Raw genomic sequence first — 14,325 nt, 5'->3', positions numbered from 1 at the left:
CAAGGTGCTGATTAAATGAGATTTTTGAAAACATTGTAATATCAACTTATTTGTCAGTGGCCTGTATCTGTTAAAATTGATCTTTAGAACATGCTCTTGCATACCAAATTAGTTGAGAGAATAGCACCATTTGCAGGTATGTATTGCAGCATAAATATGGAAAAGTGACAATGGAAAAGTTCAAGCCATCACTATTGTCATAGAGATAAGTTGTTACAGTGCAGCTGTATCACGTTTGTCATAGAGTTTAATTGTAACAGTGTAGCTAGCCATTTATGTCTATAGTCAGTAAAATATACAAAAATGAAACATGTGGCAGAATCTGAGGTGTCTTTTATTTGGCTAACGGAGATCTATCAAATCAACATATGAACAGTTGGTGTAAGGAACATGGTCTCAATCCTGTTACAACATCATTATTTATAACCATTTTAACTTGGTTTTTATACATGTATTTGAACTACCTGAAAGCAGTAAAGTGTCATGCAAAAATGATAAAACATTGTACTAACATACTACATGTCAGGGGCTTTAGTGAAATTAAAAAGACCACAGCAAGAGTTTTCTTCTTTTCATTTAAAAATGTTTTTGAATAAATTTTGCTTCATAAAAAACACAGGCCTTCTAGCAAAGGAGCACAAATAGCACCCATGGCAACTCCAACAGATTGTTGGAAGACTCGGTCTCCAAAAACTTCCAAAAACAGACTGATTTTTAACAAAGTAACTTCGCAGATAACCAATCATTTCCGACTGACATTCTTATTGGAGAACAATTTTTCTTTCATTAAAAAAAAATGTAATCAACTGATTGCAAAGAATGGTTGTATTATAAAGGGTTGGAAAGTCATAGTCATGGAAAGATATGCTACTTATTTTGAAAAGTTTTGAGATTTTAAATTTTCCAAAAAGTTTTTAGGAATTTTTGAAATCCATATTTGATTTATAACACTTCTTGAATATGTTGTAGCACAGTTTGTCTGAAGGTTTTCCTTCAAAGAACTTAATATTTTTGGGAAGAGGAGGCTGCTTCGTAGCTCATTTACTGTATCCTGAAATGTATCTTTGTATTTTTTGTGAAGCTTTAGAATCCAGTATCGGTAAATCAAACTCCCTTCCATTGACAAGAATGTTAAAAGTATTTAAAACTGAAACTTGAATTTGAAGAATTTCATCCTTTGAAAGGAAACTATGAGGATAAGTAGGATTGCCAGATGTGAAATTAAAGTCAAGTTTATCTACTAGTTAAAGTTTCATTTAAAAATAATATTAAATGACATATCCTGACTTATATGTATGACCACGAACCCCTAAAAAATGATTAAGAAAAGGAGGTGAAAGTAATATTTCAAGGTAGTTTGATCCTCACATTCTGAAAATCAACAGTTAAATAATTAAAAATGCTCACACATATATATCCGAATTCACAGAGTGTATTTACCCATCGCATTCCTTCAATGTACATCATTACAGTCAATCATATTATATGGGGAAAATTATAAAATCTCAAATATATTTTCAGGAAACGCGAATAAAAGCACCAGGTATGCATCTTCAGTCTAATAGAAAGTTGATCAACACATTTATAAAAGGGTAGAAAATTTTAAGTATTCAGGCCAGGCATTCGGAGAAATTTACATGATTTTTTAAATACTTATACGATAATTTTGCTACATTTAATTCAATTACAATATATCGTGTAAAAAGTTTGTGCTATCATTGCAAGACATCACAGATCACTTCTAGTTTCATACCATGCTAATAAGCACTGGTATCTAAAGCTAGATTAAAGTAGATTCGATTTCTCTAGATCTTAAAATGTATTTATTTTTGTACCTTTATGGGGTACAAATATCAACTTTTTACAAGAACGTTTCAAAGACTTCAATGAACCATAAATCAAATTGAGATATACACGTATTAAATGATGATTGTTGTACGAAAATATTTCAATTTCAAACTTCATTTTGAGACATTTTTAATTAAATAAAGTCATAATAATTATAAGAGTTATGGTTCCTGGCTGAGGAGCGGATTATTTCTCTTATAATCATTCAGTTTTTATAAACTATAAGCCGTCTCATCGTGACATGGATTCAGTTTCTGCAGACGGCTGCAAACATCCTACTTATTTCGTTAAGTAGAAAAAATGCGTTCTTGTGAAAAAAAAATTACCGCACTCAAACTATATTTAACTTAAGAAAGAGCTTAATTAACTACTTCAAATTGTTTCTAAATCGCTTTTGCAATACACCTTGTCAAGTCAAAGCTACCAATGTGTACAGTTTTGATAAAGAGAGGCTGATACTAGGTGAATTGTTTTAATTAGCCGCAAAGAAAGTCATGCAGCTGAGCCTTGTTTGAAGAAATAAAGCAGTGTCACACTTATAAAGTTCATATAAGGCTTGGACATAAGTTGTCTGGAACACATATGATTAGTGCATTCGACCTCGGATATGGTTTTAATTTTCTAATTAGCAAAGCAAATTGACGTCAGAATATGTTTTTTTTTTCCCCCAAGTTAATATGATTTGTTAATTCTTTTAACATCCGGCCTACAGGAATTCGATTCATTGTTAGTGAAACAAAACTTAAAAGGTACATTTCAGGTCAGAGGAAAAGAATTTGGTGCGGTTTCTGAATTATCTGAATATTTTACAAAAACACACCAAGACACTGAAATCCTATCTGGGGCAAACATATGTTGTCGTCACAGTTGACACCCATTAATTCAAATTTTGTACTATAGAAACTTAGACAAGGTAACGGAACAATCTAGTTGTTTTGATTGTTACGTTATATTGTGCATTAAGAATCTCATTGGATATTACAAACTGCGTTTTAAGGATTTTATTCTGCATGTACTAATGTCCGCTGTGCCTTTCTGTGTATCTGTCTCTCTATACTCTATGTGAAATAAGGATGCAAGTGTCTCTTCTCTTCAAAAATCTACAAAGTCCAATATAAAATGAGTGACAAAATTTTTTTTTTTTGTCTATTTCAATAAAAAAATTCTTTAATATCTTTAAAAAAAATTGTAAGCTTAAAGTTCTAAACTTGTTTTTTTTTTAATTATGTAACTACTTGATAAATGAGACATTGAATTTTGTTCAGGATCTCCCCCCTCTATTTCACGATTTTCCACAAAAAATGTATACATGTATATTTCATAAAATATAATCAGTTAATACAGGCAATGTCACATCTGTGAAGGATATAGAACCTTTCTGATACGTTAGTCCACGAAGAAGACTGTTTTTGAACAGTTTTGTAAATTGTCCCAGCTTTATGCTGTTATATAGTCCTACTTTAAAACAATTTTGATATCAAAATTAAAAAATAAGTTCATTATGAAGACGAACACCATATTATGTCAGAAAACCAAGCAGAACATTCTCCAAGATAGGGAAATTCCTCTGGCAATTTCAGACACTAAACTTGTTCTCCACATTCGTGTTGCCCGTATTATAATAGCTTTATAATGATTTGAGAAACTATATAGGAACCTATCTCAGAAATCAAATTAGTAATGCCCTATCATAGTGCTTATTTCAGGATAACATACGCTCATTTCAATATCCATTTCAGACACATTTACAGAAAGTTAAACCGGGTTTTCAATTTCTAAATATACATGACTGTAAACGTTAGAAATAACTGATACTGAGCATTGAATTATTCATTTCAGGTCAAAACAATCGTTGCTTTTTGTGAAAATATAATTGACACAAAAACACGGGCTTGCAACAATGGTTGAATCTTAGAAGTGATCATTGTGTCACTGACTGATTTTGGATTGATAAAAAAAGTACAATAGAGTATTTATGGAAAATTAAATTGCATTTTACTCTTCATGTTTCAAGATATTATGACGAGTAAATAACAATATAAAGTGATGAAAATATTATTTATAAAATAACGAATAACATAAAAGAAGGTTTAGTTTTCTCTATATCTAAGAAATATAATTGCTAGGCAATGTGAAATAAAATTTATGCCAACGTTGATGTTTAAGTGTTTTTAACAATCCGTTGCAGAACCATTCTTGCTCTGAAAGAACAAATGCAAATTGAATATTTAAGGTTATCTTAAGTTGTTTTTTTTTCATTCTTTAAAATATAGAAAAAATTTTTGGTCAACCGAGGAAGGTTACTGACAAGTAAGTTAATGTTACAGAGATTTCAACAACTTCGAATAGAGTCAGCATTTCGCAAATTCTATGGTCTTTATAATGACCCTGTTTGCAAATACAACCTATTGTTGGGTCGTATATTTTGTCTGACATGTTTCATTCCAATTGTTAGGTTATTTTTTTAATACCAAATCTGACTACGGATTACGTCCTCTACAAGATCAATACATAGAGCTCACACAGGTGTGACCGGTCGACAGGAGATGCTTACTCCTCCTAGGCACCTAATCCCACCCCCTGGTGTTTCCAGGGTTCCGTGTTATTGTCCTGTTCATGATTAATCAATGTTCATTATCTTCAACCTTTACATTACTGAGCTGACTGCACATTATCACTCTTTTAGATGAAGAGCTACATGTACCTGGTGCTTATTTTACACAGAAAATGTATACATGTATACAAAACAGACGACGAGAAACGGCAGCGGACAGGACATATACATGTAAGAGAGTTGTTAGAAAAGTTCGCGGACAGGTCCTATTGTGAGCGCGCTATTTGCGTGAATCTAGTAAAACTCTGCAAATAAAAACTATGCGTATTTTCACATAGATATGCAAAAAATTTGTGTTTTTTCGATGATCCTAAAAAAATATACAGCTTTTTTATTTTGCTAAAGCATACTTCACGGAGCATGCTACGTTTTCGCACGTTTACATTACATCAACTTTTCTTTGAAATTAAAAATAGCACAGCTGTAGCGGGTAAATTTATGATATTTCAACACTAGCTTTTCTAAGGAGGAAATTCAAAATCATATGTCCTTTTTAGATAATTTTAATATTCCAAACAATCAAAATGAATTTGAATTACCATACCTTTACTGGATTCCTAGACTTCATAAAAATCCTTACTACACATAGAGAGTTCCAGTAAATGGTCTACCAAGCTTCTTTATTCCTCGCTAAAATATTTACTGTAATGAAGGAGAAACTTCAGGAGTACTGTTCAACAGTATATTCGAGAAGTGGTGTAAATCAGATGTAGATACTTAAAAACTCCAAAGAACTTTTGGAAAATTTGAAATCACAAAATTTTACTAAAATCAATAGCATCAAAGCGTAGACTTTTCAACACTTATACAACCATTCCCAACGATAAATTTAAGTCCAGATTTTGAAATCATAGACAGCTGCATTTTCAATAAAAATGGAACTCGTAAATATACTTACCTTGTCATTGGTCATTTACAAAAATCATTTTGTTAAAAAGCACTCTGATTGTACACACAAGTACTCTGAAGTTGATATTAAAAAGATGCTTGAGTTTCTGATTGACAATATCTATGTAGTTTTGGAGATCAGGTCTTCCAACAATCTGTTGGAATTCCCATAGGTACCAATTGCACCCCCTTATTAGCAGACCTATTTTTGTATTCATATGAAGCAGAATTTATTCAAAAACTTTTACCTGAGATGAAGAAAACACTTGCTGTGGCCTTCAACTCAACATTTCGATATATCGACGACGTATTATCAATTAATACTTTCATTCATATGTCGACTCGATATATCCCAGTGAGCTTGAAATAAAAGATACCACAGATTCTGACACATCTGTTTCATATTTAGATTTTATACTAGAAAAAGACGTTAATGGTAACCTAACAACAAAGCTTTATGATAAAAATGATGACTTCAACATTTCAATCGTCAACTTCCCTTACTTATGTAGCAATATACCCTTATCACCTGCATATGGGGTTTATGTCTCTCAGTTGATTCGATACGCAAGAGCATGCTCTATGTATGAACAATCTCTAAAACGAGACAAACAAGTTGATGGAACAAGGATATCAACAGTCTTGTTTGAAGTCATCTTTTCGGAATTTTTTCGGTCGACACAATGACCTTGTCAGCAAATACAACCTATCATTGAGTCAAATGCTGACTGAGGCTTTTCATACTAATTGTTAGGCCATTATGTATACACTGAACTGTCTACAGATTTTTCCAGTTTTTGTTTCCCGATCATGACAAGGAGCACACGGCGGGTGTGACCGGTCGGCAGGGAATGCTCACTCCTCCATGGCACCTGATCCCACCTCTAAATTTTGAGGTCCGTGTTTGCTCTGCTCCAAATTTGTATCGCTTCATTGGACTTTCGAGATTGAATACTGTTCGTTATTTTCATATTTCATCGCTGCAATATTCATGAAACTTCATTTGGCGATTTTTTTATTTAAATTAGAGGGGCTATGAATGTTTTATCACTAATTATAGATGATTAGTGCATAAAATCAAAGTCAAAAATGGCAACGTCTTTGAACGTCTTGGAGCACCGAGCTATTAAAAAATGTGAACAGACAGGAAAATGACCGAAAGAGATAGAAATGCGTTTTGATGCTGCTTAGGATGGTTTATAAGTATTTAGAACCAACGTTTTCAAATGGTAGTTGCTCTGTAAAAATGAAAAGTTCAAATTTTTTAAAGATAACTCCTGCGATACATTAATACCTCATTTATTGCATGGACTAAAACGGTGCCTATGGCTTTTACATTGTTCCCACACCTGATCGCTTGATTGTGTAGACTTTGATTTATATGTGAAACACCACAAAAGAAATTTTTAGAAAAAAGTAGTATGTCCTGATAGAGATATTCAATTTTTAAGTTAGAAAAATACAATAAAAGTCTAAAGGACTGAAAGATAGAACTGCGAAAAGGCTTAACGGGTTTAAAATCAGATTGTCACGTCACAAACATCATAAAACGTCAAGCGATTGCAAAGTAAAAATCATTGTATATTTTAAAATTTATTAAATGGACCTGATTTTTTACATACTACTAACCAAAAGATAGTACTTTAATTAGACATACATGAACGTCACTGAACAAAGTTCACAATAAATTTTTCGTAAATCAATGTTCACGAACTTTTCTAACAACGCTCGCAAGTAGTGTGCAAACACAAATTGAAATAGAAGCACGCCTCATTTTTTATCGTAATTTTTCTAGCTTAATAAATAAATAAAGTTTCATAAAATCATGCAAATTCAAATGAAATTTAGATAATATATACGTATGTACTGCTTATGTTTTCCATAAAAAGTAACTAAGGTAAATCTGCACTAATAGATATATTCCTATTCGGAGTTTCCAGTACATTAAGCTTGCTATAATTTTTTTCTCAAATTTAATATTATTTGTTCATCAGTTGCTTTCTTGTGGTGAAATGTGAAAATAACGGACAGTAATCAAGCTCAAAAGTCCATTGAAACAATACAGATTTGGAACAGAGAAAACACGGACCTCTGAAAACTTCAGAGGTGTGATCAGGTGCCATTTGGGGAGTGAGCATCCCCTGTTGACCGGTCAAACCCGCCGTGTGCTCCTTGTCATGATTTGGCAAACGGAAAAATCAGTAGACAATTCGGTGTGAAAATAATGGCCTTATAATTTCTATGACAAACGTTAGTCGACATTCGACTTGATGATAAATTGTATTTGCTGACAAGGTCATTGTATCGATCATAGAATTTGCGAAATGTTGACTTAAATGAGACTGTTGATATTCTTGTTTCATCAACTTATTTATCAATATCTAACATCGTTTTAGATATTGTTCGTACGTAGAGCAGGCTCTTGCTTATCGAATCAACTGGGAGACATCAACTCCATATACAGGTGATAATAGTATATTGCTATATAAATAAGGGAAATTGACAATAGAAAAGCTGGAGTCATTACGTTTATCATAAAATATTGTTGTTAGGTTACAATTAGCGTCTTTTTTCTAATGAAATATCCAATTTTGAAACAGATGTGTCAGACTCTGTAGTATCTTTTATTTCGAGTTCAATGGAATATATCGAATCAATGTAGGAATAAAAATGTAATATTGTTACTTGATAAAACGTCGTCGATATCATGCATACAGATAAATTTTCGCCTCCGTTTTATTTTTGCTCTTTCGCCCAAGTCACAAGTGGGCGAAGCTAAGACGGAGCGAATTCAAAGAAGATACGATTTCATAAACAGAACTGTGACTGGGCCAATTTAAAACGGGGTAAAATAGTTTGTTGATGTCAAAGGGCGAAAATAACACGGGACAAAAATAACCCTGTATACAGTATCTAAATGTTGAATTGAAGGCTACAGCAGGAGAAGTCTTCTTTTCATGTAGTGTTTTTAAAAATAAATTCTGCTTCATATAATACAAAAATAGGTCTGCTAATAATGGGGTGCAATTAGTACCATGGGAATTCCGACAGATTGTTAGAAGACTTGATCTCCAAAAACTACATGTACTTAGATATTGTCAATCAGAAACTCAAAACATCTTTTTAATATCAACTTCGGAGTATTTGTGTGTACAATCAGAATGTTTTTTTTTTATTTGATTGTTGGGAATATTAAAATGATTTAAAACTATGTGAAAAATTTCCTCCTTAGAAAGGGGAACTTTGAGTATATGTTGCATTACCACTTTCAGAATTAAATACAAATTCCTCTAAAACACAATACATATAATGAGCCTTAAAAACTATGTTGTAACCTGTTTTGTCAGCTGGAACCTAACTTATTCTTTTTTTTTCTCTTCTGAATTATTGAAGACAGAGGAATAGGTAGTTGTACTACAAACAATTTTAAAATGAGTTCATTATGAAGACAAAGGCCATATAATAACAAAAGAATAGCTAGAGAAGGATTCTGCAAGAAAGGAGAAATTCTTCAGGCAATACTTCACATACTTATATTTCCCATTCAGACACTACAAATGACATGACAAAACTTAATCAAATTTCGACATCTGTGTTGGATATGTTATGATAAGTGTTTAAATAATGATTTATAAATAAAAACTAATCTCAGAAATCAAATTAGTAATGACATATCATAATGTTTATTTTAAGGAGATATTAGCTCCATTCAAATCACATTTGCATAAAATTAAATCACGTTAAAAATTTTCTAAAGATACACACGTTAGAAATGACTGATATTGAGCAACTACAGTTATTCATTCCAGGTCAAAATCGTCGTCGCAAGTTACGGGTTTTGTTGAAATAGAAGGGACACAAAAACCCGTATTTGCAAAGATGGCGCTAACTTAAAACTAATCAATAGGGTATCTTTAACAATTCAGACCTGTATTTTATTCATTATTCGTAATTAACAATAATATAGTGATGAAAATACTATTATAGATAAATTTGAATAGTAAGTTTTCTTTATATCTCAAGGAATATAACAGTTACACATTGGGAAACAAAATCATGAACAGAAAATTGTTACGCCAAAATTGATTAAGTTTTTTTTTCATTCTTTAAAATAAAGCAAAAATTGTTGGTTATTAATCGAGTTGGTTGCACATATGAATCTCTGTTAGAGAAAGATTACCTGGATGATAATTACATGAAGTTTAATGCACTCAAATACAGTTTATTTTGCAGGGATATGTTTTGGTGAAGATTTCTCTTATTTCTTCATGGGAAACCTGACAAGTACAAAACTATAAAACATTTAAATTTTAATTGAATTTCAGCACAGCTTTATTTCAGACGTATTAATCATATGTATGTTGTACCTAGTTTTATATTACAAGAAATAAATTCGCACATTCAGAAAATTTTTAAATCCTCACATTATTTGAAAAAAAAAAACACAATAAAATCTTGTAGTCTTAGTGTTATTTTCAACAAATGAACACAATTGACTTCCTATTTCCTCGACATTACCTTAAATTAATATATTCCATACCTTTGGTGAGATAAATTGTTTTTATAAGTAAGCACTAGATGTTTAAGTTTGGTGGAAATACTCAATATGTAAAATAGTTTGTACAAGCTTTATTATCGGTTAAACATATTTATCACAAGTTCTCATCTAAAACCATCCTTATTCCTGCATTTTCCTCAAGATCCATACTGAAATTCAATGTCGAAACATTTATATAAAAAAAATTAATAATGTCCATATATAGATGTATTTTAATTTGGTCACTTTTAAAGCAATGTTTGTTTGCCCTATCCCGACTCAGGGTGGAAAAATTGGGTAGGTAGGTGGGAATTTTTTCCCCCAAGAGAATTACAATATCAATGCTGAGTTTTTCAAAATATATTACAATAGAATTTAAATACATGAACTTGTTGACGGGATGAGAAAATTCTGGAATGAAAAGAAAAAAAATATCGTTTCTTGTATGTTAGAAAAAAATTGAATCGGGCCATTTTAGCAAGTCGGTCGGGAGAGGACAAACAAACATTTGTTTTAAAGATAGCCTAATTTATAATTTTTTCATATTGTGTTGTTCCTTTTTCTCAATGTACATGTCTTGTTTTGGTATCATTTCTTTTGTCCTTTATATCTAGGACTTCGAAGAAGCACAAACAATGTAATAATCCAGACTGGACTTCACTAAATTTTAATTCTAATTTAGTTTGCATATGAGAGTGTTTTCCAAATGTATCACTGTCACGGTAGCTCAGTCGGTAGAGCGCTCGCTCTGTGATCGGAAGGTCGTGTGTTCGAATCACGGCCGCGACTGACTTAAGTCGACAAAAACAGGACGCAACTGTTACTTCGCCAAGCGCTTGGCACTTTGAAGTGAAAGTTAATTGTGGGTCTCTCGGATGAGACCGTAAAAACCAAGGCCCCGTGTCACAGTAGCGTTGGGACGATAAAGAACCCTCACTTGTCAATGACCCTGAGTGCCGAGTAAATCTAAAGGGGAAAAAATATTTGTATATAGAACGTTTATATATTTAAGGAATCACTGTCTAGTTATGCCCGTTATGCAAATTATCCCACGTTTCCAACTACCGTTGATGTCCCTGGCATACTCTACTAACTAGACAGTGATTCCTTATATTTTCATTTCATTTTGAAATAAAAATGTAAATTTAGATTTTAAAAATGTAGACTAATAGATTTAAATTACACGAGGCCTCACATGTCAATTTCAATAGTCCCCGCCCACTGACGTCAAACACAAAGACAGCCGCACGAGAATTACATGCATATTAGGCCTTCTTAGCTACTGACCTTTTCGCTTGTCAAAATTTGCATTCCTTTAGAACGATCAAGAAATCAACTCTCCTAACTTTCAAAGAGTTATCACAGAGAAAACAAATAAAATGGAAATATTACGTAATAGACGCTATCCGTAAACCGGCAGCTACCCGGTAGCTGCCGTGTATTAGCAGCTCCAGCGGAGCTGCCCCTAAAATGTATAGGGCGTGCACTCACGCCTGGGGGAGTTAGTTACGGAGTTAGTTACAGAGTTAAAGAGTCAGTTTTGAGTCAGATATTATGTTGTGCTTGTGATTAATAGAACCATGTAATAAACTTGTCAACTGATTACTGGAATTTTTTAATTTACGCTACCAAAGGAGGAAAAACATACTTATATATGGGATACTGAGGATTTTAATAAAGTCTAAAGAGGATTTGAAATAGCAGAAAGGACCGCACGCTCGGTCCCGCTACATAAAGCTAAATTTGAAGTTCTTCACCGGTATATGGTGAAGTCTCTATATGAGTGAAAAATTCTCTTTAAATAAAATACAATCAATCAATCTAAATGTATCTTACATGTATAAATACATTCAAACCCAGTAATCAAAACAGAGACAACTTCATTTTGATAACTCAGTCCACGTTATATTGATTTTCGTTTTTAAAGTGTCACTTGCAGTGCTTGAAGGGGTCTTGAAATGAAATATGGAGATAACGAACAGTAATCAAGTTCAACAGTCCATTGAAATAATACAAATCGGGAGGAGAGCAAACACGGACCTCTAAAACTATCAGAGATGGGGTCAGGTGCCATGGAGGAGTAAGCATCCCCTGTCATACCCGCCGTGTGCTCATTGTCAAGATCGGACGAACGGAAAAATTCGTTGACATTTCAGTGTTTAAATGATGACCTAACGATTAGTATGAAAAACGTCAGTCGACTTAATGATAGATTGTATTTGCTTTCTTATCAACTTTGAAACAGAATTTTCTCCTTCATAGTTTTAATTCATAAAATCACTTGAAAAATTACTTGAATGTTTTCATGATATTCTTTATAATTGGAACCGTATGAATATATCAGAATTTCGAAAAATTTGCTGACTGAAGAAAGGGGAACTTAATGCTTGTAATGCATAAACTTAAGGTAACTCATACTTTAATAACAATGTTTATTCTTTGTACAATTTGTTTATTACTAAACACGAGACACGTGTATCATATTCCTAAATAGGAAACCTAACCATTACAGAGGTTTAATATTTAAGTTTTAATTGATTGTATATAACAGTGGGGTTCTTTTTAATTTCGAAAAAAAAAACTATTCTTTGCACTTTTATGATCTCAAAAATTGTTGACATTCTGTAATAAATTATTGAAGTCTCTTAATAGACTTAAGGTATAATATTCAACAAAATTGTTAAACTTTACCTTAATTAAAACCCCAGATATCTTAAGTACTAACAATACTGTGCGTTGATTACTCAGCACTAGTTTGATTTACATCTGATAAGTGCTAGGAATATGTCATTGTATAAAAGTAATGAAATCTTCCACACACAAAAGAAAGACTGAAAATAAGTATGCGCATTTAGGTAAGAACTGTGTTATTAAGAAAGAGAAATACAGCGGAATCATTGATATATTGAGTAATCTATGACTTTCCATATAAAATAACATTACCATAACCATAACGGTAATGGTTAAATTGATTGTTAGCATGATTATTGTCAATCCACACATTGTACATTGTATTAACAAAATATAGAAAAATGCTTATATGGGAAGGGGGAAGGGGAAAAAACTATGATTTTAAAAAGAAATTTTTCGAAAATTCAGGGTAAATTGTACACACATTCAAAGTGGTTTGTATTTAAGAAAAGTTTACTCATGTGCTTTACTTTTCCTCAAATAAAACCTTTAACATACAGTATTCATTGCTTTTAATCCTTTTAATTTATTTGCTCTTTCACAAAACTACTAAGGATTTAACCACAGTTATTCCAAATAACTAATCTCTTCTGAACATCCTCCTAATTTCCGTTCCCCTCTGTTTTAAACAGATCACATTTTTGAGTTTTCAAAAATTATGTTAACATGTACATAAATAGGAAATACTTTAAAATGAAATAGCATATGACAGTTTTAATGAAATATAGGGAAAACATGTACAAACTGTCATATTGTATGAATATTTTCTTCCAAATTTAGCTTTAGGTTTTTTTTTTTCAAAATGATAAATATGTTCGTCGACAATATCTATAACATGTGTTATCTTTCCTAAATCATTGAATTAGCATTTACGATGATTAGTAATTTCACTGTTAAAAAAATACATGTCAAATTGACACAGTCCTTCAGGTAGCTCTAATCCTATGTAATTTCTTTACACTCTGTGCAAATCCTTATGAAAATATTTTTATATAAAGTGACACTTTCAACAAAGGGGTTGAAGCAATGATAAGGTTTTTAACACGGACATTGATCAAGAAATGGAACACGAAACGGAAAATGATTCAGCTTATATTCAAAGGACATGGTAAAGTTTTAACCTAGTGCAATGTACTTACCCGGTCAAGAATAGATGTATATCTCTGAACGCACAAAACTATCGTGATCTTGTTCATGAGAGTACAGTATTATTTAACATTTAATAATGAAGCATATAAGTTGAAAGATATTTTTAACATCTTTTTAGCCATTTTTTAAGAATTGGACATGCTTTAATGTATCTGAAAGGAAATAAGTTTAGATCACATAATTTAGAAGAAAATAAACATACATATGAAAAAAAAAAAAAGAAAATTGATAAGGAATCTTTTCAATTGCAATCCTTTGATTTCAACAAAGTGTAGACTGTATTTGAAGGCGACCTTTTGCTCTTTCCTTTAAATTGTTATATATTTGCCCTGCCCTACAGTAAGTCTACCGCCTTTTTGAATTATAATCTCAATAGTGTGCCATTATCTATTAAAGTCTTCATAATTTTGGTGATGCTCTAGGCCCTTTATCGTTCATGTCTTGGTCAAGACAGTAATTTACGATAGCTCAAATCTAAATGTACCATCCATAATGTCCAATTGTCAATATTTACTCGGAGGGAGCATATATATGTAGTCATTAATAAACAAATAGAGTGGGTTTAAAATTCCACTGAGAAGGCCGCGGTATGGCTCGC

The sequence above is a fragment of the Saccostrea echinata genome, unplaced genomic scaffold, assembly GCF_033153115.1.
Source record: "Saccostrea echinata isolate AGI-Se365-2 ecotype Australia unplaced genomic scaffold, CSIRO_AGI_Sech_v1 ptg000012l, whole genome shotgun sequence".
NCBI lineage: Eukaryota > Metazoa > Mollusca > Bivalvia > Ostreida > Ostreidae > Saccostrea > Saccostrea echinata.
Note: the sequence above shows the minus strand (reverse complement) of the source record.